The 27,182-nt window shown below is 42.4% G+C and overlaps 1 long non-coding RNA gene across 1 annotated transcript; it reads left to right on the forward strand.

The window, feature by feature from the left end:
• The first annotated feature begins 1,987 nt into the window (after window positions 1–1,987).
• Window positions 1,988–5,448, forward strand: LOC116786198. The gene is made up of 3 exons (XR_004356857.1): window positions 1,988–2,094; window positions 2,862–2,979; window positions 4,597–5,448. It is a non-coding gene; the product is annotated as an uncharacterized LOC116786198 (long non-coding RNA).
• Window positions 5,449–27,182: the final 21,734 nt, after the last annotated feature.

A 27,182-nucleotide genomic window follows, 5' to 3' on the forward strand; every position in this document is an offset into this window, starting at 1 on the left:
TTACTTATGTGGAAATAATGTTCATTATTCTTTATAAAGTGTGAAAATAAAAGGACTGTGAAAATAGTGTGATATTGTCCTTGTTAGGATGATATTTTCATGCTGTTAGTAACAATGGACATCCTCTGAAAACCCCCAAAAGAATAGGAAGTAATTCTGAAATATGTTTGGGAGAACTGTTCATAGATGTTATGCAAGGAGATGTTATGCCTTACCATAACTTGTCTGTGGTTACCATTTGTGTTAACGCTTGAGAACCACAGCAGAAAGCAGTCTTAAACTGACTGAAGTATTATTTCATGCTTCTCTTTGCTTTTACTGGGATTGAATCTTTTTAATGGCTTGTAGTTCAGTTTTAGTCTAGTGAGAATTCAACCCCAATATTAAGTCAGTAGGGTGCAAAGGTTGTTTTTCTGCCCTTGCTATGAAGTGTAAGATGATTTCCTGCCAGGTTTGACAACCGGGGTTCCGCTCTCTGCAGACAGGAGTTCTGGGACTTAGACAACGAATAGGAAAAAAGTTGGCTCGAAGAGGACAGAAAGAATATAAGGCAGATCTAGGAGGGTCAGGTGAATAAAAGTAATGAATAGAAAACTAAAGAGGAGTGACTGAAATGCTTTAAAACAGTTATGTCTAAATGCTAGAGCAACATGTAATAATGCTGATTACATGTGACTGGAGAGGTCAATAGGATGCATTTGCCAAGGAAGAAGAACACTTACCTACCATACAAAAGTTGAAATTGCATCCCATAAGTGCTCAGAAATAGTACTTTAATCTTTACTCTTTTGAGTGAGGGAAAATAATGGAAAGCAGCAATTGCATTTATTGTTAAGTTGACTTTCTGAGAGTCTCTTGGGTTATGCAGAGATGACGTGGGTGCTCAGCAGTGCTGACGACTGATCCACACACAGTTGATGATTTCTCACAGCTTACTGTTACTGTTCTGTGCAGCAAGTCCTCTCTTCCTGAAACTACAGATGGGGGCTAGATGGTAGACTGAAAAAAGCCAAGCTCACTGCAGTAGATTGTTGCTTTGTGATAATTTGTCACCTTTGGCTAATTAACTCTTTGCTAATTCTTGTGGCAGAAGTTTAAGTGTTCTGCTGCTATAGGCAGAATTCGAGTAGTGCTGCATGTTTGTTTTTTTTTTTTTGTTTTCATTCTTGATCTGCTAAGTTAAAAATGATTCAGTCTTGTCAGTGATTCAGTATGCTGAGTCAAAAGAAAGATTTTTGTTGATGATTTGGTCTACTTGCAAAGGTCAAAAAAGGGTTTCGTTTTGTAAGGGAAAATGCAGAAGCCAAAAATAATTTCATGAAGAATATGTCTTATGTGCCAGAACACTGCTGCCCATCAGCTTTTTCCCATAAAGTTTGTGGATTCTTCACAGATGTCACCAAATTAAATTCTAGCTTTTTTTGTTCATTATCTTTGGAAGAATAATACTTGCATTACCCAAGTGTTACTACACATGTGCAAATTTATGTGTTCAGTTGCACACCTTGTGGTTTGCTTCTGTGTATGTATTAATACTGGCCTGGAAATTAGGGGTTTTTTTCAGACCTGAAGATCTAGTTTTGTGTGCAGTGTTCAATTCTAATAGATCAGTGTATGGTCCTATAAGCTTCTCTTTTGGGATGAAGAGAGTAAGTGTAGTTACTGAAATGGTTGCACTTCACAGCTGTTATTGGCTTTATGCTCATTTATTGATGTGTATATCAGGATAGGGATATCAGAATGTTAGGAAACTGATTTGTCTATGAATGCCTGCTGCCTGCTGCCTGCTGCTATTATACCAACTACAGGTTTGGGGATTTTCTTAAGCGTTTTGTATTTCACATTTTAAGTATGATAAAGAGTAAACATCCATCTGGTGTCAAAAGCCTTGGGTTGGAATACAAAGAATTAACTGTAAATTCTGCTTCTCCTTAGGGTATCCTGTGGCCTTGGGCAGGCCACGTAATCTTTATTGTACATGTAAAATGAGTAGAAAAGTTTCTTTTATCAGTGGTCTGATTTCTAGCAAAGACTTGTCCCAGCACTGAAGAGGGGAGAAAAACATAGGATACATCCAGCTTTGTTTACAATGAGGTTAGCTATACTAACAGGCTTTCTGAAGGATTGACTGAAGACTCAGGCTTTTCTAGTCAGACTGATCTGCCAAGGGTTGTTTGATGGGGTAATTATCTTAGGAGTGAAAAGAGCATCAGGGGTGGTAAAAGTTCAAGGTATAAATTGGCATCTTTGTCCTTGTGAGTTCTTTGGGAGACTAGACTCAATTCTTAAGCAGGCCTTAAAGTCCCCTAATGGACCTATTCATGGTGGTTTTAGAGTGCAGAAAAGCCAGTTTCAAAGTGTAACTTGTGACCACCTGGGAGTTCTGAACATTTTAACTGTAAATCATAGGAGGCCTCGGAACAAAACTGGTTTAAGAGTCAAAGTGAAAATATCCTGCTATTCAGAAACCTACTATGTAGTAAAAAAATCACGTCTAGCTGAGTGGCATTTGGCAGCCTGCTCTCCATGGAGAGCTGAGGTGAGAGGGAAGGCACAGTCAGGTGAGGACAAAATTCCCCTGACAGAGCTGTTCACTGAAATTTACTTCTTGTCTCATTATTGCCTTGATTTAACTAGATTATTTATTCCTTGCCTGTGACAATTTGGGAACAGAGAGTTTAGGAATTCCTAGCTCTTTAGTTGGGCAATTTTCTGACTGACAAACCACACTAACCTCTCTCCCTTTTTGTGTCTATAAGTAGGGATAGTATCTGTTTATGTTACAGTAGTGTTGTGGGCATTAGTGCCCTTTAAAGGTCAGGGAAGTCTTATTACTGACAGATGTCTGTCTGACCCTGTAGGTTGGCAGCACAACGCTTCTAAGTGTTCAGACAAGAGGAGTTTTGGAATCCTGTCAAGAAAAAGTTTCTATAGCTCTATGTATTTGGAAGGGAAATCCTGGAAGAGAAAAGAGTCAGAGTAAGAGCTATTGTGAAGTGCATATGAAAAGAAAGTTGTAGCTAGTCATGCAACTGGGAGAGCAAGAAGAGAGAACAAGGAGACACAACTGTGGGAAAGAAAATGGCATCTCCTGTCCTAATTCAAAAAGAAATTTGAGATTTGTGTTTCTGTGGACCTTAGTGTCATTGGAACACCTTTGTCTGTTATCTACAAAGCCTGTAAAGGTGTTCCTCCCCGATTTTGATAATCTGCTTTGTAAATGTAGCTCTCTGATTCACTTAGCACTCTATCTTGAGCTGGAATGGTTGGAGAGACCTCCAACTGAAATGCAAATTAGCCTTAGATGTCTCTTTTCAATTCATACTTCTTGGAAGAAGTGACACAATTCTTGAAAATATCATAATGATGTTTCTGTGACGTACAAGCTCTTTGTTATATATATAGTATAGCTACTCTGAATCATACCAATGTGCTTATGGTCTGCCTGAAAGTGTAATGTATGCAAGTTGCACAGCATGTGATATTTTTCACTGAACATGTGATCTAGTGATCTCATGTAAAAGAAATTTTTTCAGAGAAGGAAGAGAAATAGATATGGGGAGATGTACCCTTTACCAAGAAGGGACCAAGCAAACTGTAGCAGTTAGTGAACATATGCACACCAGCACCTAAAAACTTCAGGGTTTTTTTTTCATTTTAACTTAAAAGCCTAATCCCTTTCTAAATATAAGCTTATTAAAATAAGTGTAGCAAAAATGGTTTCTTTATGATGGTTAGTTGTATAGTGAGTAGATGTAGCTGACTCATTCCCAGTTCTCTTCTGTAATAATTGGGGTTTGCTTTCTGAATTTTTAAATTATAAATTTTCCTATTTAAAAATTTCTATTTTTAAATTATTCGTTTCAAAACCATGTTGCACTGAAGTCTTCTGACCCATCAGATGACACAGAGTAATGCATAAAAATGAAATGCTTATTCTGTATAACAAAACTAGGAAGCTATTTTTTCTGATTTTAAAGATGCTGTTTTCTAGAATATGAATAATGAAAGAAACTAATTTTGCAGCCATAACCATTTTCTGCATCTATGAGAACTTATAATCACGATCAGAGGGCATTGTAGTAGGTACATCAAAATATATATAGCACCTCAAAGAGCTAACATTTTAAGTATTAAAAAAAGATCAGATATGGGAGAAAAATTAAATGCTATTCCTGTTCTGCCACTGAGAGAACTTGAGGAGCAGTGAATATTAGTGGGTTACTGAGGGGCAGTGGCTGGTATGTGAAGGAGGTGAACTCCAGAGACTTACCTTACCAACTTCTATGCTACTGTGTCATGGTGCTATTGTTTTGACAGTTATGTGTTATGTGGAGGAGAGTGGCTGCTGGTAACACAGTCATGTAAGCAGGACTCAAGTTTAAGTGTTAAATTAGCATGCCCTAAATAGTAAAAATGTAGGATATTGGGACCTTAAATCCATGCTGTTGTATCTTCAAGTCTTGCTGATCTACGTACCCCATGTTGCTGAGGTGCAGAAAAGCGAGCCTTGTGTTTCCAAAGGACATAAAATTGTGACTCACCTTGAGGAAGTACTTTTCCCTGGAACTAAACCCTCTTGTGTCCTTTTGTCAGCTGAATCCTAGAGCATTCATGAACAACACCAACCAACATGTAGTTCTCTGACACGGAACCAAACCGTGAAGAGCTACTGCCTTCCAGGAATTAAGTAGCACCACTGGAATTGCTTCTGCAAACCCTTTGAGCTGGCGTTTGGAGATTGCTGACCTACCCTGTGTTACTGTAAAACACTCCTACATCACTGACACAGAACTCTCACCTCACACCTTACACCTCTCATGTAATCTTTTATTACATGAAGAAACTTCTGCACATAACACAGACCTACTGCGGTCCTTTCTTCTTACTTTCAATCTTGCATGTTGATGAAAGTATAAACTAGAGACAATTCCTTTGGCAGGGTGACTGAAAATAATTTGGATGATGGGACTGTAGCCATCTAAGTTGAACTATTCATAGAGTCCAAATAATTAACTATATTTTTTAGCAGTTTTCCATTAATAAGAAATTCTGTTGTAGGAGTCTGTGTATTTAGGTTTTTATTCAAGCTGATGATGTTTGCTTCAGTAAAAGTGTGGTGTTTGGACCATATGCTCAAATGTTAACATGTTTAATGCCAGCAGCAGAATATTTACATTAAAGGATATGGAGCCAAGTTAAACTCAATTGCAACTTTATTCACTGGATTACAGTGTTACCAGCAAAAAATAGCTGTGATATCTTGCTTTTTTTCCTCTTTCATTTTTCAAACAGGCTGAGGCAGATCTGCCCTTTTTGGAAGTTGTGCTCTAATTACCATTTTAAGCCCTAGTGCAGCAGGGTAGAGGGGGAATGCCAAGAGGTATTCTGCTTGAACCTGAAGCTCTTGAGAAGGAGGGATAGGAAGGTAAGTATATGCAGAATTTTATTCCATCCTCCCTCTTGTCAGAGGATTAGAAAATGTTACATGTCTTTCTTTTGACCATGCACAATTTAGCTATGTTAAATTAAGCAGTAGTTCTGGAAGAGAGATTTTATGGGTAAGATTGAGACAGTTGAGTAGACTGTCCCCAAAAGGCTGTGGATGCACAGTATCTAACTGTAGCAAATGTCTCATGAGCTTTCCACCTCTCAGATCAGGCTTTCAGAGATTTACAGTTTTTTGATTGTATAACTGAAGCAAGGGCATTTTGATAGAAATGGCTAACAGAGGGATAACTAGAGTAAACAAATCAGCAGATTTGAGGAAGTGGTAACTCTGAGCAAGGCATGGTGTGAACAGTTAGTGATGGACATCTCTTCTGCTCTGTTGCAGCAGGGGAAAATGGTCTGTTCATAGATCCTGTCAGAACTGGGACTGCCATGCAGGAGTAAAAGCTCTGTACTTTGTTTTAAGCATTAAGGAACAGGGTGTTACCTAGTGGAGTCGCTGCTAGTGGTAGGATGATGTGACCATGAAATGCAGAATTTGAATAAGCACTCAGCCTTCAAAAAAACACCAAAAACCAACCCACTAACAACAACCTCAAACCCTGGATGACCAAAATGCCAGTTTGGAAAGAGGATCAGAAAAGTCTTTCTTTTTACAGTTCCCCTTTCCATCTGAAAAAGAGAACTATCTGAGAAGCACAGAAAGGAGAAGTTCAACGGAACTTTTATGGTTGGTTTATTGGCAAACACTTGGTCATTTTTTTTCCTTCTTCCCCCCCTCCACCCCCTTTCTTTTCCCATTCTGAAGTTGTTAATTCTAGTAGGCCCATTTCAGATGTTCTGGGAGAGGGCTGACAGGAACTTAACACCATAGTATGATCAAGCCACAAGTGATTCCAGCAGAAGATGAACCTTTGGCATCCCATGTGTATCTTGTGTGAAATATGTCTGCCTTTAGAGGCATTTTGACTTTTTTTATTGAGACAAGAAGGCAGCAGAAGGGATGTACAGTGGAGAATGAAAAGCTGAGGAACTTGCACAAAGGAAAATTTGATCTGCCATGTGGATTAGACAGCAATAGAGCTCTAGACTGTTTTCTCCTTGCTGAGCTTATGTTTCTGGGGCCGGGGACAGTGAGTGTTCAGGCAGGGTGAGGGCTTGTGCACTCATTTTTGTAGAGCACAGATTTTTAGGAAGAGTGTTTGAACTGGAATTATCTGGGTGTTCCAGGTGAGAGGAGTTGATATGCACTATGGAGGTGATACTGATGAAAACGTGAGAGAGATCAGGGTTCTAAGACAACTGTGGAGTTGAAGGAAACAAGTAGATTGTGAGGGATATTTTTTCCCACCTTGTGTGTTACTGCTCTGATTTTATATTTGTGAGCATGAATGAATGAAAGAGGTCTCTCTTTCCCTGGTTTGTTTCTGTATCAGTTTTTCTGTATTATTTGCGAAACCCTGTGACACACACTGACCACAGCAGCTTGTTTCTCATTCTGAGAACATGAGGAGACTGTGGTGAGGGGTTAGGGAGGTGGTATCCTCAACCTCCCTAGTTACTTTAGGTTCCAACCACTTCTGAAAGAAGGATGTTCTTAGGGGGAACTATTGATTAATTCACTGCTTAAAGCCATCCAGCTCTCAAGGAATCTTGTGTTACTTTCCTAGTTATGGTGTCTTCTCAAGAAAAGATCCTGTATGATGCAAGCACTGACCCAAGAAGAAAAACAGTAGTTGGAAATGTTGGGAGAAACAGAAGTAGTACTTCCATGTTTGCAGAAACCATGGTTTTCCAATTTTTTTAGATGTTTATTTCCCCCTGTATTCAGTGAGTTTGCCCAATTCCTTGTATCGAGACAATGCTTTATTTCCTTAAAGTAGTGACATGTGGAAATTGGTTGAAGAGCACAGTTCAGTGGTGCAGGCAAATGAAAAGAAGCTCATTCCTTAAGGAAATAGGTTGGGGGGGAGGGAGCTGCAGAAAGATTAAGTTAAAATGAAAACATTATCCGCAACAAACAGTGAGCTTCAGCCTGAGTTAATTTTCCCTCTTGAAGTAGGTGGGAAATTGTCTCTTGCATTCCAGGTCCCAAATTTAAAGTGTGGTCGTGCTTTGTGAAACTGAAGACGCATTACAGATGTTGATTTCTATACGTGATTTAGTGGTTACAGCAAGTGGCAGATTTACAGCATCACGACTTTCAAGTTTTATTGCAGACCGAATCATTTAGTGACCTTTGGGTGACTCTTGTTAAACACCTGCAAGCTTGGTCTTGAGCAGTGAGGAATGGCAGCCGCTTCCCTGGGCTTGCCCTGAGCTTGGCCAAGACCCGGGCAGAGGGCAGAGCTGGCGCCCCGCACTTCTGCCTGCCATCAGCAGGGGTAGCTAAGCCGCTGCTGCCCGGGCAGTCCTCTTCCCTACTTTCCTCGTTCTTGCTTGCCTGGCAGAAGGGGCCAAGGCAGTAACCACAGAGGTTCTCCCCCTCGCTGCCTACACGGGGATCAGGACAGGAAAGGGGAAGTGGTGTAGTGTGTCAGCTCAGAGGACTGCTTTCCTGGAAGCATGCTGCTTCCTCTGGAAGTGTGCATGGAGATGGGAGTTGCTGTCATTGCTTTTTCTTCCCCCCCCCCCCCCCATGCAAAACTTGGTTGAATGTCCTGAAGTTTGCTTTCTTGATGTTGGAATGAGATGGTGGCAAATGCTGCATTACTCTGAATGGAAAAATGCCATTTGAATATCTGTGAGACTTCCATGAGAAATGGAAAGAAGGAAGGTAAGATGAGGGAAATGACAGCTTCATCCAGATTAGCTTCCAAGTTAGTGCCACATGGCAGTCAGATGACTCCGCACAGCTGCATGGCTGCACAGTCACATTACCCACATCTTCACTAAATAGCTGTTGGTTACTTCAGGACAAGTCAGGGAAAGGGAAGGCAGAGAGACTGCTGGGACCCACTGTCATGTGACACAGGAGAGTCTCTGGTGCTGTACTTCATGCTGGGAAGTGAAATTAGTGAATAGTGAAACAGATACCTTTGTGCACAGAGCCTGATTCTGTGAAAACCCAGGCTGAGAGGGCAAAGCAGCAAAAGAATTCTTCTGCAGATGAGTAAATGCTCGAAGATTGCTAATTTCCACCTTCTGCATTGACTTTTATCACACAAAGAGATGTGGTGGCAGGCCTGGGGCTGCTGGCAGGCACAGGAGGAAGCATTCAGCTGCATGGGCAGTGTTTACCGTCTCCATTTCCTCCAGAGAAACAACTGTGGGCGGGTCTGGTTTTAGGGCATATCTCTTCAAATTGGCTTTGCACATCGTGCATGGTGTGGAAACCACGGCTTGGGAAGTCCTGACCTAGATGAAGGAAAGCCAGTGAAATTACTGCTCTTAGCCTGTTTGAAACTACAGTGCCACAAGTGCTGAACTCTAAAAGGAGTTGTTATCAGTAAGGTGCAGGAAGTTTGCAGTGGTATTCCTTGTCTGATTATTTGAGAACTGCTGAATCAGACATGCTGTTTGCATTCTCTAAGCTCAGTCCAACACTAAATGTAGAATGCAGGTAGAGGAGGGAAAAGCAGACATTGTTGCTGTAATCCTTTTGCCTCATGGGATGCATCAGAAAAGGATGGAAGAGGCATGTATGGCTGGATGTCGTGATGGAGCAACTCTTGGAGAAAGTGTGTGAATCTGAAAGTCACGGAATAGTTGAGACATCACTTCCTGTAATTACAAGGAGAGAGGAAACTGGAACAAGGGGTCAGACCCTGGCTAAAGGCAAGTCCTGTGAGACAAAGGATATCCTCAAGGGATGCTGCCCTACTGGCGGCCATGGCCGCTTCTATGGAAGGGCAGGAGAGAGAGGCTGCATAATATTTCTCTGCCATTCTGGAAATGCTCCAAGACTTCATGACCTTATGTTGAATGTATTTAAAACAGCGCTGGTTCTTTCATGAGGCTGTTATGGTATGTCTACCGTGCTAGTTTTCATGAAAGGCTGTTATGCTTTGGTAAAAGAGGAGGGGGATTCTATGAAATTGAAAGATCTCAAACAAGTTGGTTGTGAGCTCTGCAGGTTTTTTTCTTCTTTCTTGAAAGAACCACACCAAACAAACCTCCCCAAAACACAAGAAAACCCCCTAAAAACCAAAAACCCTGAAAACATTGGAGAATTTTGAAATGTTCAAACCAAGCAGCTGTTTTTTCAGCTGTTGCAGGTATTAAACAACAGCAAGAAAATCCTCTGCTATGACCTGTCATTAGAAATAATCCTTTCTTGATCATGCTGAACAGCTGGGTTCATTGCTTCTCCTGCAACTGTAATCTTCAACTTCTCGACTTGTTACCTGCACAATGATTCGTCAAAATGTTAAGCTAATGGTATGAAATGCAAAATAATGAAATTGCAGATGTTTAAGTGCATCCTTGGGATTCATAAATTATGGGAGCTACAGTGAATTGTTGTTAGGAATGAATTAGGTGTTTGGAAGTGACCTACTTTGAAGATACTTTTCCTTTTTTCAAAATGCTAAATGCTTTTGACCTTTCTCCCTGTTGCAATGCAAGTGACCACCTAATAACACCACTTCAACGTTGCTGCTTTTTTCTGATAATAAATAACATTTACTTTCAACTGTGATACTTTAATTATGCAAATCAAATTCTCACTAATGGCTTTTTTCAGACCCCATAAATCTGCAGTGTAATTTTTTCCTTAGTAAATAGGTCAGGGGAAATGCAGCACTGACAAAAGTGTGGGCAGATGCATTTTGGATTTGGTTTAACTACATCTATGCTGTGTAATCACTTAAAAAAAAATAAAGCCAAAAAGCAAAAAAACCTGGTAGCCTGTATAAATGTTAAGAAATGGAAATCAAGATTGGAATTACTGTGCTTTCTGTTGTTAGTGTCAATAAAAGGACTGTTTAATTCTCTTCAGAAATATCAGTGGAACCAATCCTGAAAAATCTTACTCTGAGAACATCCTGTAGGCTTACTTTACTTGGACACCAACATGTTTATTTCTGGCTTGAATCTGCTTATTGTTTAGACTAAAATCTGCTTTGCATGGTCAACATAGTTAAAAGCAAGCAGATTGCCTTATGACTCCTACAATATCAACATAAGAATAATTGCAATCACAAATAAAAGGGCAGGAAATAACATGCATTACTTGAAAAAGAACACATAGCCTTCATGTTCACAGATTTTTAAGGTTAGCAGTTACTTTCCCTTCTTTTCTCCTGTATTCAAATCAAAACAGAATCCTATCCCTGAAAAGCACCAAAACATCAGGAACAAGCAAACCACCCCAGACGCTGAGAAGCAGGCAGCTGTGATTTGTAAGTGCTGGGACAAATAAAAATGGACTTTTGTTATGTCAGATTTCTAGAATCATATTTGAGAATTGTACAGTGATTGAATTGTTGCTGTGTTGCAGAAATAAAAGCACAGGGACATAACTGAGGTAGAGTTGCCAGAGCCAGACAGACCAGAAACCCAGTGCACTGCAGGTAGGTTTAAATTCGGTACGCAGCAATACAAAGCAATTTCTGGATGATGTTTATACATGTACATCAGCCAAGGCCACTTCAGCTGGGTGAGAGTCTAGAAGATAATATGAGAAGTGCAGGGTCATGTAATGGGGACTTGGAAGGAGCATAGTGCTTAGCACCATCCTGTATGTTGAGGATTGTGTGATAGCCGTAGCCAAAAAAGGTGCATTTGAACAGAGAAGATTAGATAGTCTCCATAGTATGCTTATACTTTACCATCTTTCTGGCATTCTAAGTTTTTATAAAGAAAATTGGAGTGTAAGAGCATGAGACACCTTAAAGAATCAGTAGGTGAATACCAGTTCTTTGAAGATAAGCACAGTCTGTCTCAGAGGACTTGTTGATTATCCAACAGCAACTTGATCTCGTGGTCTGTTGGTTCAGTGATTTGACACACTGTGTTGGCATTGTTATTTAGGGTGTTTTATGTAAACCAGTATGAGCTGGTTTATCCTGTTTAGAGTGTAAGCTAGTTCTCCCATTCCTGCAACTGAACCTAACAATTCCGTTACAGTGACTGCTTTCCTTATTTGTCTCTGAACTCTTAACTGTGATCACAAACAAAACAGCTATGACCTCTGGCTTTGACATGAGGTTGTCAGACTTTTCTTAACACAAGACAGGGAGTACTGCCTTGCCTGGCTTTGGATAGCTGTTCCCCATTACCTTCAGAAATGAAATCATCTTTTTAGAAAAGTATGGTAGTATCTGAAGAACTGTCAGTGTTTCTCAGGCTGCAATCCTGGATCGCTGGTCAGCCATAAAACATAGGGCATTATCCCAGGAAGGATGGAAAGTAAAACACTAAATTTGTACCATGTGTGTGCTCTCACACATTTCAGCAAGTCAACGAAGTGGGAGAAAATGGGCAAATCAAAATAGCAAATGTACAGAGTTTTAGCTTCATTTTTTGTTGAGAGATTTTAGTAAGTAACAAGCAAGCATGGCCTTGGATATTGTTTGTTTAATTTTCTGATGGGGCTGATAGTCCTAGGATTTATTTATTTCTCAGTTGTTGGGAAGCACTGTGCTTGGACTCTTCTGGTGGGTCTGATTATCATAGAGAAGAGATGCCGTCTCTCCTGCCTCTGATCTGGAGCACGGGTGTTGCAGGCACTGGTCTGAAGGAGGAACTAGTACAGCTGTTGCAGCCAGCTGTGATCATCTAAACTTGGAAACTATACGATCCTAAGTTTTTGTACATAAATCCTTGGACTTGGACAATCCTGCTATTGCCATTCTCAGAAACACCTTTGTTTTCTTCGGGGCTAAGTGGCGTGGCACGTCTGTCTCACCTGAGCCATAGACAGGCTGCTCTCCCTGCAGTGCTCGATCCAAGCAGCTTCCAGAGTGGTCTTTTTACACAATAGCTCCTGGTGTTCAGTTCCCCAATTTCTGAGGAAATTCAGCCCTTGCGAAACTGAACAGATGGATCTGAGTTCCAGCAAGTAGACGCGGAACTGTGTTTTATTCCCACATCCTGAGCGAGTGCTCTAACCGCTAAGGAAGGGCAAGGAAACTGCTGCTTCCTCTGGTCACGCCGTGTGTTAAGGATGTTGCCCTTCCTCATGAGAGCAAAGAGGTAGGCAGGGCAGAGCAAAATGTGCTGAACTGCAGATGAAAAGAAGGGCCTCTTGTTGCCCTTCATGAAGAGCCTGAGCCCCCTGAAGAGGTGAGTTTAAGGAGCTCCTTCCTCCCTGGTGCTCCCTGGTGCTGATTGAGCCAGCTTCTGGTGCAGTGAGCAGTTTGCATGGATTGTGCTCTGGAGCATCAAGCCCTTTCCTGCGCGTTGCATGGGGAACCTACTTGCCGAAATCATAACTGTTGCTTTTGCTGCAAAATCTAGAGACTGCAGTAGTTCATGTCCTTTTGTGTAGCCCTGCTGTGCCAAAAACCTAGGTCCACAAATAGATTAATAGCTTGTTCCTTAGGGGACATTAACACCACAATACCCTGGACGTATGTGCTTGTACAGAGGAAAAGTAGCATTTGGCACTGCTTTCTTCCCAAACCCTCCTCCCAGCAGGCTCTATATTAAATATACATTAACCCCTCCCCCCCCAATAACTACACAATTATGACAGTTGAAACAGAATTAGAGGAGCTAACATAAAGCCAGACTCCGTGTCCCACCTGCACCTCAGGCTGCTGGCAGAGCACCTGTCAGTCGTGATTTGCATCTGTGCAGTGGTTTCTTTCCTGGAAGAAAAAAAAACAAAAAGCAGCCTTACTTCCATTCCAGCCCGCTACCCTGAAAAGCTTATCAGTCACAGCGACAGCAGAGGCATAGCGAGGAGCGCTTCTAACGTGTGCATCGCTTTGCTCTCAGAAGCATCGATGACAGTGCTGACAGTCAGCTCCTTGCATCTTGTTGCACTTCTGCTGCTGCTGGGATGTCTACCAGCTGTTACTAAAAAAATCCAGCTGTAGCATAAGCAAAGCGTGCACTGGTATTTGTGTGGATCTAACAATCAATTTCTTAGTCTTCCATTTGTATATAAAGTACATAATAAAATAGTTGTACAAGAAAAAAAAAAAGGTCCAGTTTCTCTAGAAAGCTCGAAGCTCTCTGGGATGGTCTAACACCCTAAGTCCTGGTGATCTATGCATTAGCATCATTCAGGAATGGATGGTATCTTTCTCTTGAATAAGCAGCATGCGTAGCAGTAGAAATAAGAAAAAAGTACCTTTCCAAATGCCTTGTATAATGCACTGGCATTTTCAAAGGTGGATCTGGACTTCCAGCATTTACTCTGGTAGCCTTAACTCTGAAATTTCAGTGTGTTGCATTACTTGCTTTGGATGGATGCCTTCTTTCTTTCTAAGCTAAGACCAAGCACTGAGGCAGTTATAGTTTAAAGATAATAATGTCTTTAGTTAAATAAACCTAAGACTGCCATTTAAATGTAGCTCTAACCCATTTGTTGCAAATTATGACTTTCTTTGTTTGCACTGCTGTGACTATGCTGGTTCCTGATGTGGGCTCATTAATAGATTATTTCGTTGTTAGCTGTAGGTAAAGCTTTGACCTAGAGCTGATTAGGGAAAAGAACTTCTGTATCTATTATCTTTTCTCTTTCATAATTATTATAATTATGCTTCTGTGCCCCAGACAGCAGTCTCAGACAGACTGCTGTGGAGCCACAGAAACTGTCTGGACTCCCTGAATGGAGTTAAGCAAGAGATGGCTGGGTTCTGTAGTGTCAGGGAAAAGCTGAATTACAGCATTACACAGAAAGTAACCAAACCAGTGGAGAGAGATTTCCCTTCCTCCCCACCCAGTTAAATTCAATTAACTGGTAGGAATGCAAAAAACAGGTTCTGTCATTTCCACTTTTTTAAAGGTAAATTGGCACACCTATGAGACAGAATCAGTCAAGGGCACAGTTTATAGGCATTTCAGTTTATAGGTGAAAATGACAGTCAGTGTTGCAGAGGAAAGCATCCAGCTGAAACTGCTCTGGTTTCGACACCATACTACAGCTATTTAGTAATGTGTTCACCTGCTCTCTGTTGGCTTGGGCTGGTTGAGAGTGTTTGCAGCTGGGCAGAGTGGGTGTGACTGGGGCTAGTCCAGCACTGGGGTGGGGGCTGCTTTCCAGGAGTGAGGAGACGGTTTTGCCTTCCCAGGGTTCATTGGCTGCCTCTGAAGTGAGGTTGCAAAACAAAAGCAAAGGAAAGGAGGACTCTTTTCAAGGTAGATCATAGTAGCTTCTAGGGGAAAACAAGGTAAGGAGGTGAGTTTGGTTTAGTACCTACTACTAGAAAGTCTGGAAAGCACTGAGTAGTGTAACTGGCAAGAAATTCTGAAGCTTAAACTTTGAAGGAGTTCAAGTGTGTGTTGGAGACCACTAAGAACTGTCCTTTTTATTGCCTCTTGGCCCTCCCACCATGTTTTCACCTTAGAGTACAAGTTATTTTTCTTTGTAGTGCAACTGGACCAACAAGATTTAGCAGAACTGTTGTTCTTTACAGTCATCTTGGGTATCATTGCTCTGGTACAGTGGAAGAATAATTCCCTTCATGAAAGGGCAGCTGTGGCTGAAATGCAAAACTTAACAGAAGGAGAAAGCAGATTGTGATAATGTGAGGCAGTAAGTGCAACTCCTTCCATGGGCTCAGGGCTTGGAGTCCCCACCTAGTGCATCTCAGTGGAGTTCTCCAGTAAGGTGCAAATGGGTAGTTGTTCAGTGGGAGCAGCCTTCATACAACCTTTTGAATTAATCTTGCAACCTCAGAGACTTACAGTCTGAGTGCCTGTATCTCAAGTGGAGAGGGAGGCTCTAGTGTTTCATGCTCTTCTCCATATAATGATAAATGCATGAGCAGCTGCTGGGAGAGAAAAGAAAACTCAGGCTCTGGGATACTGTTGGCTTAAGTGTTAAGATGCTTTCTTGGGAACTAAGAATTATAAATTTGAATCCCTTCCAGAACAGAGGGGGTTTAAGGCATAATCTACTACATCTCAGCTAAATGCCAAGCTAGTTGTGGTCTGAAGGCAATGACTCCTCCTCTTAAAGTAGGACTAGAGGCGTTTTCTTTTAAGCAGAGGATGTGCATTGTGGACCAATGATGCTGCTTCTTAGTAAATGCCTGAAGGTCCCAGGGAGGCTGTAGAAGCTTCTGCCAGGGATCCTGGGCTGTGCCACTTGTCTGCCCCTGCATCTCCTTCTGAGGAACCTGATTGTCTTTGGACTTTGCATAAGCTCAATGATTCTGTTAACACAGTCCCAAGCTGCACTCAAGGAGTGCTGCCTGTGGAGCTACTTGAGTCCCTCTGTGGGCTGAATTACTTGCTGTTAGCCCTCAGCACTGTTAGGAAAGAAAACACTGAAACATATGAAAGTACTTTGACATAAAGTACCTGGCAACTGATGGGGTATTTGATTTTTTTTCCCCCCTTGTTTTTACTGCATAACTTCTAAAAAAGTAAATTAAAAAAAATTATTAAGTAAAAACATAACCCAGTTGGGAAATGATAAAACCACTCTGGGTTATGCTGCTTTGTTGTGCTGTGGTGTAACTGTCCACATTTTTTCTGTGTTCCACATGTGATAAAATGACCTGGGGGAGGATAGGGTGTCTGTGATACCGTCCCAGCCTTCTTGCCTGGAGGTGTTCCATAAGCAAACCCAGAGATGAGCTGTGATGTGAGGTTTGTCATCTGTTACGTTGGTGAAGCAAGGGAGGGTGTGAGAGGCTCTGATTAAAGTTATTGTGAAGCACTGTGAGACAGTAAAAGGTGTGTGAACCTTGTTGGGTTTTCGGTGGAAAAATAAAAGTTTTGTGACGTTTGGACAAGTCTGCTCCTTCATTGAACCATTTTCAGGCTGTGATTAAATGCTCTTACAGCTAATGATTGTCTGATTTTTTTAATAAAGCATTGGTAAGACTTTTGTTAGTGTAATAAGTAACACATTTTGGTAGTAAATATGTGATTGAGCACAAGAGCTTGTATGTCCAAGTTAAGTCAGTGTCTTGGGGCCCAAGAAAACAGGTAAAACCACCTGTCAAGAGGAATGATATGGTTTAATCCTGGGTTAGCAAACAGAAATTTGAGATAGTAAGCAAACAGCACTGCCTGCATCTGTAAAAGTTTCAGGCTTCAGCTAGATTTTTTACTAACTTTAAGAGACCACGTTCCTACTAAGAAGCAGGAATCGGCTTATTAATTGGCTGTTACTGACCTTTCTCTCTGTTTACTCATGTTGCTAATGCTTTCTGTGCATTACAGAAGAAATCACAGCTTACACTCTCTTCCTGTGGAGCTGGCAAGCATTTACTTAGCAGCATGAAGCCCCTCCCTTCAGCTGATAAGGAGCAAACTGTGTTAGGAGTGCGAGACACAGCTCCCAGTTGTGCAGGGTGGAGGCTTTGGAGTGCTCATTAGCAATGGTATGTCCCCGTTCCGATGGGGACAAGCCCAGCAGGAGTAAGGCTGGCACAGAGCAGGTGAAGGAACAAGACGATCTTAACCTGTTTACACAACTTACTGACAGTTTACCAACCAAACAAATAAGCTTGTATGCTGCCTGTATCCAGAATAAGTCAGGCCATTTTACAAGATGTCTGTTTTGGCTACAGAAGTGCAGGTGTTTTCTTCTTGTGAAAGACTTCAAAAAAGAGTGAGACTGACTTGCTTCTAATGTGTGTGGAAGTTCTGGCATTCACTCCTGGGGTTTCCTTACCTCTTGTTTGCTTGTTACCTTACAGTGTATTACTTTTTCCCCCAGATTTTCTGCATAAAATTTATTTTTATTAGCTGTGCAGTTATCATGCCATCTTTCCAGCCTAAGGGAATTAGTCATCCCCAGCTCCATTTTTCCTTTCTTATTTTCAAGGTGCCTTAATCAAAAATGACCCCCTGGTTTGGGTGTGGCTCCCATGTGAGAGTACTTGAAGAGATTGTTCACTGACTTCCCTTTCGAAGTATCCAAAGTGAGGGGCTTTAATTCATATGTTTTGCTTCTCTTAAAATGAAAGAAGTGAAAGGGTCACAATGCATATCAGTGAATTTTGAGTCTTATATAGCATCTTGATTTACATCCTGTTCCTTGCCACTTTGTGAGAAAAGCTTTTCTATTAATATTCTTACAGGTTACAACTGTTTTTTTATAATACTGGTTTCTGTAGGCATGGTAAACAGGTTGAGTTGCTATGAACAGAGGTAGAGAGGATTGAAAGAAAAAAAAAGAGGAGGAGAATAAAGAACACCTGTAGGTATAATTTGTGATCTTTTGGAAACACTTTGAGCTACAAGCACCAAGAGATTGGCATTTCAGTGGCTGCAGAACGTGGTATGATGTTCCCTTCCAGGGTCCTATGTGAGCTCCTGTTGAAGTTTTTTGTTAATTTTTTGGAATTAGCATGGATGGTCATAGTAATAAACAGGAAAGTATCACGAAGGCATAAGCAGGTTTTTTTGGTTTTGTTCGGTTTTTGACTGACGGAGGGCAGTGCACAAGCATACAGTTTATTAAAATAACCCTCTATGAACAGAAATAACGTAAAGACAAGTAGAAATCACCAAATAATTCTCAGAATGGCTTTTTGTTTTTCCTCTTAAAGTTTCTTTGCCAGCTGATGTGTTGAGTCTGAGTGGTGAACCTGATAGGTTCAGAGGGGAGAGCTCTGAAAGGGTGCTTAGCTCCTGTAAAGTTCCAGTCAGCATACACTGAGGTTTGAAGGTCTGAGACTACTGAGGGATGAGGAAAACATGATTTCTTAGTAGATGGAAGAGGTCTTGTAACTGATGCATAAAAGTCTGAGTAATGGTGCTGACTAAAGACCCTGGTTATCTTCTCTATTAGAAGAAATCTGTTTCTAACATGTTGGGCAGATAGATCTCTTCAGCACCTAAAGAGGGATGCAGAGAAGCAAATCTTCAAATCCCTAGGGGAAGTTGGAAGCTACAGAAACTCATGGGACCCTGAAGAAAACTGAGACTTTTTGCAGTCATTGTTGGTGTCTTGGTACTCCCATGCTGCACGTGGTGCCAGGTCTGAAAACTGTCTTCTGGTTGCCTGGATCAATTTCTGTGCCATTCCCGTGGATTCACTTTCCACCCAACCTCCTCCTGCTCTGTTCCCAGGGGCATGCTCTGGAGGTAGCCCTGTCTGGTCACAGCTTGTGTTCAGGTCCCTGCTCATGGAGGCCCATGGTATGAAGGAGAAACAGACACTCAGTAGATTACCTTTGCGTAAATGATCCTCTTTGTCTTGGCCTGACTCCTGCATCGCAACAGGCAACTGTAAAATGGCATCCACAGCAAAACACAGTTACAATTTCTCTGCCTGTCCTTCCACTCCTTCCTTTTCTGTATTATGGCAGGATTATGCTGATTTTCACTTTTTCTGTTATGTTTTTTTTTTTCTTTTTCTATAAGGGGAAAGTTGAGATGGAACATTTTCCTTTTTTTTTCTCTCTCGAGCCAATCTTTCCTCTGTCACATATGATCCGTTCAGAAATCCCCAGTCCATATCTGGCTTTTATTGGTAGCAGTTACCAGATGGTGCTTCTAGTTCAGTACAGCTTGTGTGCATCTTGGAGTAAAAACTGTGGTGAACCTGGCTGGAGTTCTGCAAAGTTTGCCTGGTTGTTGTACTGCTGACAAATAGGCAAGGGTGAGTGCGGTTCACTCGCTTTTGTGCAAGTTCTCCTACCTTCCTGGTTACTCTGTAGCACTCTGCAGAATGGCTGCACTGTCTTGCCTTGAACTTTCCCACAAGTCCTATATCCACTGTGGTCTTAGTGCTTTAAAAGGTTATTAATTGCCTTTTGGGAAGAACCTTTGAAGAACTAAGCTGTTGTGAGAGTTTCTTGGAGTCTTGAAAGGGCAAGAGGGTCAGGGCAGCACCATCCTAAATAGCTCTCGCAGGCTGAGCTCAGCCTTGTAAGCAGTGCTCTGAGAAAATTGTTCATTTCATAAACCATTTCCCAGAATCTGTACTACTTAAATCCCAGGTTTTGCAGTGTATCTAGACTATTTTGTGAGCAATCAAAAATTGTATAAACAAGGTCTATTATTGTAAATCTGTAATTTGGGAAATTAAAAAAAAAGTTTTAATAAGTATGGAAATAGATGTTACTGTAGTCTGATCCACAGTTAGTCTGCACTCAAATACTTTTCAAAGTGGCCAGCTGAGTGTTGGATAGTTAATGTGAGATGTTAAAAAGAAGCTGAAGTACCTGCTTATATTCCAAGAATCAGGTGGCTTTAAAAGGTTTCAAGCTGTGCACGCTGAAAACCTGGGAAGGCTCCAAGAGTTTGCAGCATTTCTGGCCATGTACCTTCTATAGTCTTAAAGATTTGCTTCATTCTTTCACAGAAAAATCACAGAATATTCTGAGTTGAAGGGACCCACAAGGATCATCTTAAGTGAATGGCCCTTAAACGACCGTGACAAAGGGGGAAGTGAAAGTGTTTGCTTTCTGCATATATGGACTTACACTAAAGGAAGAGAATTTCAGTATCTTCAACTCCAATTATCTTACCCCCAGTGGACAACAGAATGCATTTGAGTAGAAAATACCCTTTGCCCCAGGGTCATCAGCTCATTATAGATCGTGGGTGATTAGTTTGGGATAGGGCCCTTCTGTAAACCAACAGCAAGATGCACATGTTGGCTTTACATTTGGGACAGTTCACTGAAAGTTGGTAGAGTTTGGTTGCAGACTGTTTTGTTTAGTGTTTTGTGCCATTATTTCTGAACAAGGCAATACAGCATGTCTGTAACGCTGAGAGCTAATCCTTTTGCATTGCTCCTGCTGTCCCAGACAACTAGAAGCATGGTTGTTGAATTGGGTGTCACTTCTCCACCTGAAAGTTGATTCTGGCTGGTGGATTTTGGTTTTTTCCCCTTGCAGCTAGCTATTACTTGATGCGATTAGAATTGAAAAGGAAACCATTTTGTATGGACTTTTACTGGGAAAAAGCAGTAAGCAGATCTGCATCTCTGTTTTTGCTTTTTTTTAGTGTTTTGGGCTTTTTTTTTTCTTGCTCCAGACCTTACAGAACCTTTCCCATCTTTTGATGCTGCACATAGGATTTTATGAGTCAGAACGAAATATTTTATTGATCATATTATGAAAAATCAATTAAAAAGTTGCCCTGGCTGTCAATTTTGTGCTGCCTACTCTGTGTGCACTGGCAGGTTTGACTGCTCACCATTGTGAATGAGAAGAGAATGCCTTGGGGTGCCCAATTATAGCAGCAGTGAGAGGAAATTCAGAAGAGTAATTTTGGCTTCCTTCATTGCCTTTATGTTGGCCTCTGAACGAGTGGCCGTTCTCCTCCTTTCAGATTTCACAGCAGTGAGAGCACTAATGGCAACTCTGTGCAATTTTGACTTCTCGTGTCCATGAGATTGAATCAATGCTTCTCCTTCCACATTTAGTAAAACAATTTTACACGTGTGCTGAGCAGCTATTCTTGCCTATACCTGCTTTGAGATGGGCTAGATGAACTGGAAGATTTTATAGAAAGCCATCTCTTTCATTCCTTCTCCCTCACCCCCCTTTTTTCTTTTTCTTCTCTTTTTTTTTTAAGTAAACTTCAGATTGACAGTGGAACAATTCTGTAAAGGGAGGTATTTTTAAAGCAAAGATGAGGAAGAGCCAAGTGTTTTAGTAGAGCTTATCTCATAGGGGTGGAAGTTTAAAGCAGGAAAGAAGAAAGTTAACATAAACAGGAAAAAAGAAAAGCAGCTGAGCTTTCCCCATTCAAGCATATGAAATTGGGGTGCTGTTACCACAGTATCTGAACACTTAAATTATTAATGTATTTATTGCTGTAACATTCCTGTGTGGTTTGGAGGAGACCCTTTTGGAAGGGAACTCTGACCCAGAAACTGAGTTTAGGGGCTTGGATACCTAAAGTAGGTTCTAAGCAGAGTTTAGATGCTGAAATCTATGACTGCAATCCGTATATTCCCTGCTCAGTCACTACTTACCCCTGGAGGTGATGAATCTCCCTGACATCTATGAACAGATGGATTCTGCTTTTGTACCTGCCCAGGGCTGCTCAGAATGGGAGTCCCACAGCACAGCTGTGGACAATGTGGACAGTGTGACCTGACCCCAAAGCAAAGAGTTCCTCTGCCTAAGTTCTGATCAAAGCACACTCATTTCTTGGGGAAACCGAGCTCCTGACAAGCATCACACCTCTGTTTGGGCCACTTTTAAATTGTAGCTGGGGAAGGAGAGAGCCTACTGGGGAAGGTGCTTGCCTGTGAAGGGAAAGGGCAGGGATCAAGTGCTGTCTCTGAGCACTGTCTTTTAATGTGTTGTTTAATATTAACATCACATCCAGATGCAGAAATAAGAACAGGCAGCAGAGCTCTTCTCTACTACCAAGTCATGCTTCTCCTTAGGCGTAGTTGTCTCCCTCTGGCCCAGCACATGCATTATTATAATTTGGATTGAGTGACAGGAGGAATCCCCTTCCTTGAGGATGGGCATGTCTCGGACTAACGCTTCCATGCTCTCCCCTGCACTGAAGGCTTGACTCTCTTCTGGCAGTCATTTAAAAATGGTAACCACGCTTCTTAAAAGGAACCCAGATGTGTTTTGGAAGATGTTTGTGCGTGTGGCAAGGGAGAGATCTCTTTCCAGCCTCTGTGGCAAGAAGTTGTGTAATGTATAATCTCTCTTCTTATCTGTAATTGATCAGTGTTAACTGAACAAGCAAGAACTTTGTTTGCTCTTCTCCAGGAGTTTGGGAATACTTACTAGCAGCAGGGCCCTCCATGGATCAAACAGTGTCTGCTCATTGCTTAGTCTGTGCTCTAGAGCCAAGCAGGCATGCATCACATATGCAGCAGATCTTTGGTTAGTGTTTTATTAGCACAAGTATAACACATAACCCTTCTGGAAGAGGGCACTGGCTTTTCTAGGGTGACAGTCCATGGCTTTCTCTTTAGGTAGATCTCCACAATGTCATTTAACAGCCACGTGTAACTTGTGACTATCAACTGGCAGCAAACTACTTTCTTAGGAGGAGGAATAAAATGGCTGCTGATGTTCCCAGGTGGTCAAATGTCAGCTGTACCTGACTATATGCAGGGGGAGGAATAACCCCCTGCACCAGCACAGGCTGGGGGCTGACCTGCTGGAAAGCAGCTCTGCAGAGAAGGACCTGGTGGACAACAAACTGTCCGTGAGCCAGCTGTGTTCCCCTGTGGCCAAGAAGGCCAATGGTATCCTGGAGTGGATTAGGAAGAGTGTTGCCAGTAGGTCGAGGGAGGTGATCCTGCCCCTCTACTCAGCCCCAGTGAGGCCACATCTGGAGTACTGTGTCCAGTTCTGAGCTCCTCAGTACAAGGGGGACGTGGAGCTCCTGAAGTGGGTCCAGGGGAGGACAACAAGGATGATGAGGGGAGTAGAGCATCTCTTACAAGGAAAGGCTGAGGAAACTGGGTCTGTTCAGCCTCGAGAAGAGACGACTGAGAGGGGACCTCATCAATGCCTACAAATGTCTGAAGGGAGGGTGTCAAGAGGATGGAGCCAGGCTCTTCTTGGTGGTGCCAAGCAATAGGACATGAGAAACTGATGTACGGGAAATTCTACCTGAACGTGAAGAACTTGACTGTGCAGGTGACCAAGCACTGGAGCAGGCTGCCCAGAGAGGTTGTGGGTTCTCCCTCGCTGGATATATTCACGAAGAGTCTGATGCAAGAGTCTGATGTGTCATGTGTTCTAAGACCCTGCTTGGGCAGGGAGGTTGGACCAGGTGACCCACTGTGATCCCTTCCAAACTGACCCACTCTGTGATTCTGTGATACCTGTACTTAGCTGTGTATTTGGGTAGTTCTATAGCACTTAACTGCAAATGCATGAAGAGAGCACATTGGGATACTTGTTGGATTCATGGAAACTTGTCCTCTTCAGACTTTTTGAAGTTTTTTTTTTTCCCTCGCGTTTAAAATGTGTTTTTTTGGGAGGAGTCTAAGAATGTGTAACTAAGCTGCTTGCCTGCCTTTCCCAAGGAAGCAGCTGCTGCTGTGCAGCAATAGAGAATGTGCTGGAGGAGGAGGCAGCACTTATTTCTTCATGTAACTGGCACAGCTGCAGGAGATCTGAAACCTCGTGGCTGCACTTGACCTGGTTTCCTTGTCAGAAGCACATCTGGTTTTCAATTTGATTTAACCTGGAAGCTGTGCTCTGCCTGCACTGGGGCCAGGAGCCCTGAGACGCAAATCCTTCTGTAAAATGCCAGTGTGTTGCTGCTGGGAAAATTATCAAGAGAGCAGATCTAAAAAATTTCTTCTCAGTAGTCCTATGAGAGAGGCTTATCTTTGTCTTGTCACCTTACATGGCTGGGATTTGTGCCTGGCATTCGAGTGGTCCAGGAACTGTCAGACTCCCTTCTCCTCCTTTTAGTGCTTTGGTTTGGCTGGTATCTCCTGGCATCTCCTCACAGTGTCATTGACCTGGTACAGATGAGTTTCCTCTGTGCTAGTATTTATTGCCTGGCATTTTGGACAAGACGAGCCCAGAATGTCCTCTGCGAAGCATGCGCGGTGTGCCGTGGACTTAGTCCCTGTCTTCACTGGAGCAGCTCAGCTGAGGAGTTTCTGCAGCTTGCCTAAGGGTGCTACAGGAGCTGGGTCAAGGTGGAAACAGGCTGCTCTTAGTTGCATCCTGCACCAGAGATGTTGGAATGCTGTGGTGCAAATGAGCAATCATTTTCATCTTTGGAGCTGGAAGAATAAATGCCTGTAAACTGCAGCCCTCTGACAAAATGCCTGTTTGTTTCTGGTATGGAGAGTGTTAACAGCTGAGAGACAGAAGGGGAGATTTGCCAGGGTTACTGATTGTAAGAGTATAATTCCTTGAAGAGCAGGCAAGCCCAAGGTTTTAAAATTCTGCCTTATATGGTCCCTTCCAGTATCCTGTCCTGCCTTAGAAAGGCTACGTGGATGCTGCAAAGGTTCAAATACAGATCCGATATGTGGAGTCTGGATATTTTAAACCAGGGCCTGAACTGAAGGACTGTCATGCAAAGCAAATGTACCCCGGGGGGTGGTGGAGGAGGGAACAGCTAATAGATGTTTTCCCCTTGCTTGACATCTGTCACCTCCCCCCATGCCAACCCTTCCTCTGTTTATAGCAAACCATTTGCTCCCATTAATTAGAACTGGATTCCTGCCATCTGACCAGCTTTATGCCTGTACAAATATCAACAGAGCCAGGACTACACAGGTGGGGAGAAGGGCTAGTCAGAGGAGATCTGTTGCATCTGTTTGGGGAGGAATAGATGGGGGGAAATGCCACCCCCCACCCCCCCGCTTTCCAAATCAGGCACATTAGCCTAGACAGCCTACAACAATACTTGAAATGCAGACTGGGAGCCCCAGGATGCCACTTTCCCCATTCCTTTTCAGAGCAAACTGCACTTTAAGCCCTCCCCTCCAGTTAAATCTCTTTACCAAAGTGGTCTGTATGAAGGCTTACATACAAGATGATAATAATGGTGCTGTCATTTTTACAAATAATCACAACGGGAGCAGAAAAATAAGAGGAAGATGATTACGCCTGAAAATCCAAATGAAGTTCCAGTAGCTAATGCAGTGGAAACTAAAAGGAAGCTGAACAACAATCCCAAGCTGTTCTTGCCAGTCACTAGGCTGGTTTTTCTGCTGTGATTTAGGAGTGTACAGCTGTGTTGCCATGACATTATAAGGAAGTGTACTTATCCCGGGATGGTTTTCCTTGTGTAAAATACTATGAAGACAAAGTACTTGATGTGTTAGTTGAAGCAAACCTCGAGTGGAAGAAACAGGTTAACCTAGATTAGCTTGGCTGGGTTGTAAAAGAAAAAACCCCTGAAAACTCTCCCATGGCCACCTTCAGCAGTAAGAGCTCTGGTTCTGCTCTGGGGTAAGAGCTCTGGGGTTATGACTCAAGAGGATGGCCCTGGTCTGAACACTGAGAAATAAACCCCATCTTAAAAGGAAGCGGAGCAGCAGGCTCTTCCTTCCCCCACTCCTTCATATAATGATGGGAAGTACTTCTTTATGTGGCATGAGAAGGCTTGGGTGATGTGATGTGCCTGTGTGTACCCCAGAGTACTTTAAGCCTTTTACATCCTGGAAGATGATGCTCTGAATCTGTTCAGGCATTGAGGACCTGAATGCCAAGGTTTTGAGTACTCCAAACATCAGAACTAATGGCAAAATGGTGTGGGGGAGAAAGAATGGTGCCTTGCTCCTGCATCTGAAAGAAACAGGTGCAGGCTCCAAGCTTGGAAGGAAGGAGGAGATTTCTCAACAGAAACACTTTGGGAATGTTTTTACACCATGCTGTAGGAAGTATGTAATTCCTTTCTCCATGGCCTGGTATCTGGGGTTCCCTCCTTTGTGTTCCCCTGTGCGGATGGGGCCACCAGCCCCTGCTCTGCTGCAGGGGGGCTGCAGTGAGCGTGGGGCTCACCTGGGGCTCAAGTGCCTCATGTTGCAACATGCAGGTCAAGTATGTAACTTCAACCTTTAGTGTTCTCTGTTGATCAGAAAGAGCAGAAAGGACAGCAGTAGATCTTTAACAGACCTTTCCCTGCTTTCTCACTTTCGTACCCCAGTGCAAGGTTTTCCTTCCCCCTAAAAACAAGCTTCTTTTTATTATTATTTTTTTTTTTTAAATCAGTGACACTTTCTGTGTTCACTTCATGTGTGTCAGATATTCCCTTCACGGATTAGAGGTGGGGCAAATAAAACATAGAGCTGACTGACTTACCTCTTAAGGTCTGCAAGAATCTCTTCTAGCACAACATTTGCACTAATTAAACTAACTTAGGGAATCATTTACAGGTCAAAGTAAAGGGACCCACTTAGTGCATAAACATAGCAGAATGTCTCAGAGAGTGATGGAGGGAGAAGGGAGAGCTGTTAATTGTAGCTCATGGGGTGGTGGGGGTGAAACTGCCAGTCCTCTGAGACAAATTGGGCGTTTCCTGAGTGTCTCAAAATTAGCAGTTGTGTCTGCATGAGGTAAACATACTTGAGCGTAACAGAAACTTGACAGATGCATGTTTTTCAGGAAAAAAAAGAAGTTACTGTGTCAGTTAAATAGCAGAGTATTAATTTACTGCTGAGATGCTCATATGTGCCAGTTCTAGTATCTGTGCTGCTGGACTATCATCAGCTTTTACACGTTTGGTGTGACATTTGTCGTGCAAGTGTAGGAGTAAGGAGAGCTCTGCTGGAGGGCCGTGTTCTTGTGAACAGCCTCTGGGCAAGTGTGTGTGCTCCTAGAATCTGTTTTGCAGCCAGGTGTAAACCACAGGGTTCATGTTTAAATCCAAGGTTTTGTTCCTCTGCTTTGAGTTTTACCTGAATGAAAAGATTTGGTTTTTAAATATTTCCAATTTGAAAGTGTGTTGAAAGTGTACATATGAAGAAACCACCATTACCCACTAGTCAATCCCCACCTTCTTCTGGAAGATGCTTTGCGGCTTCAAGAGAAATCTGTTTGTTTTTCCTTTGCTCCCTCTTCCGTCTTGGATGCTTTCCTGTATCTCTGAGTATCATCACCTGTTGCTCTTGGAGTTTGTTCACCCTGGTTTGGCTTGTCACCAGAGACTTGTCAGTTATTCCCATAAAAAACCCCTCCATGGTCTTTTGTGAGGTGACAAAAGGCAGAAAATGACAGAACAGACTGGGAAGTGAGGAGCGAAGGTGA

The sequence above is a fragment of the Chiroxiphia lanceolata genome, chromosome 4 (genome assembly GCF_009829145.1).
Source record: "Chiroxiphia lanceolata isolate bChiLan1 chromosome 4, bChiLan1.pri, whole genome shotgun sequence".
Lineage (NCBI taxonomy): Eukaryota > Metazoa > Chordata > Aves > Passeriformes > Pipridae > Chiroxiphia > Chiroxiphia lanceolata.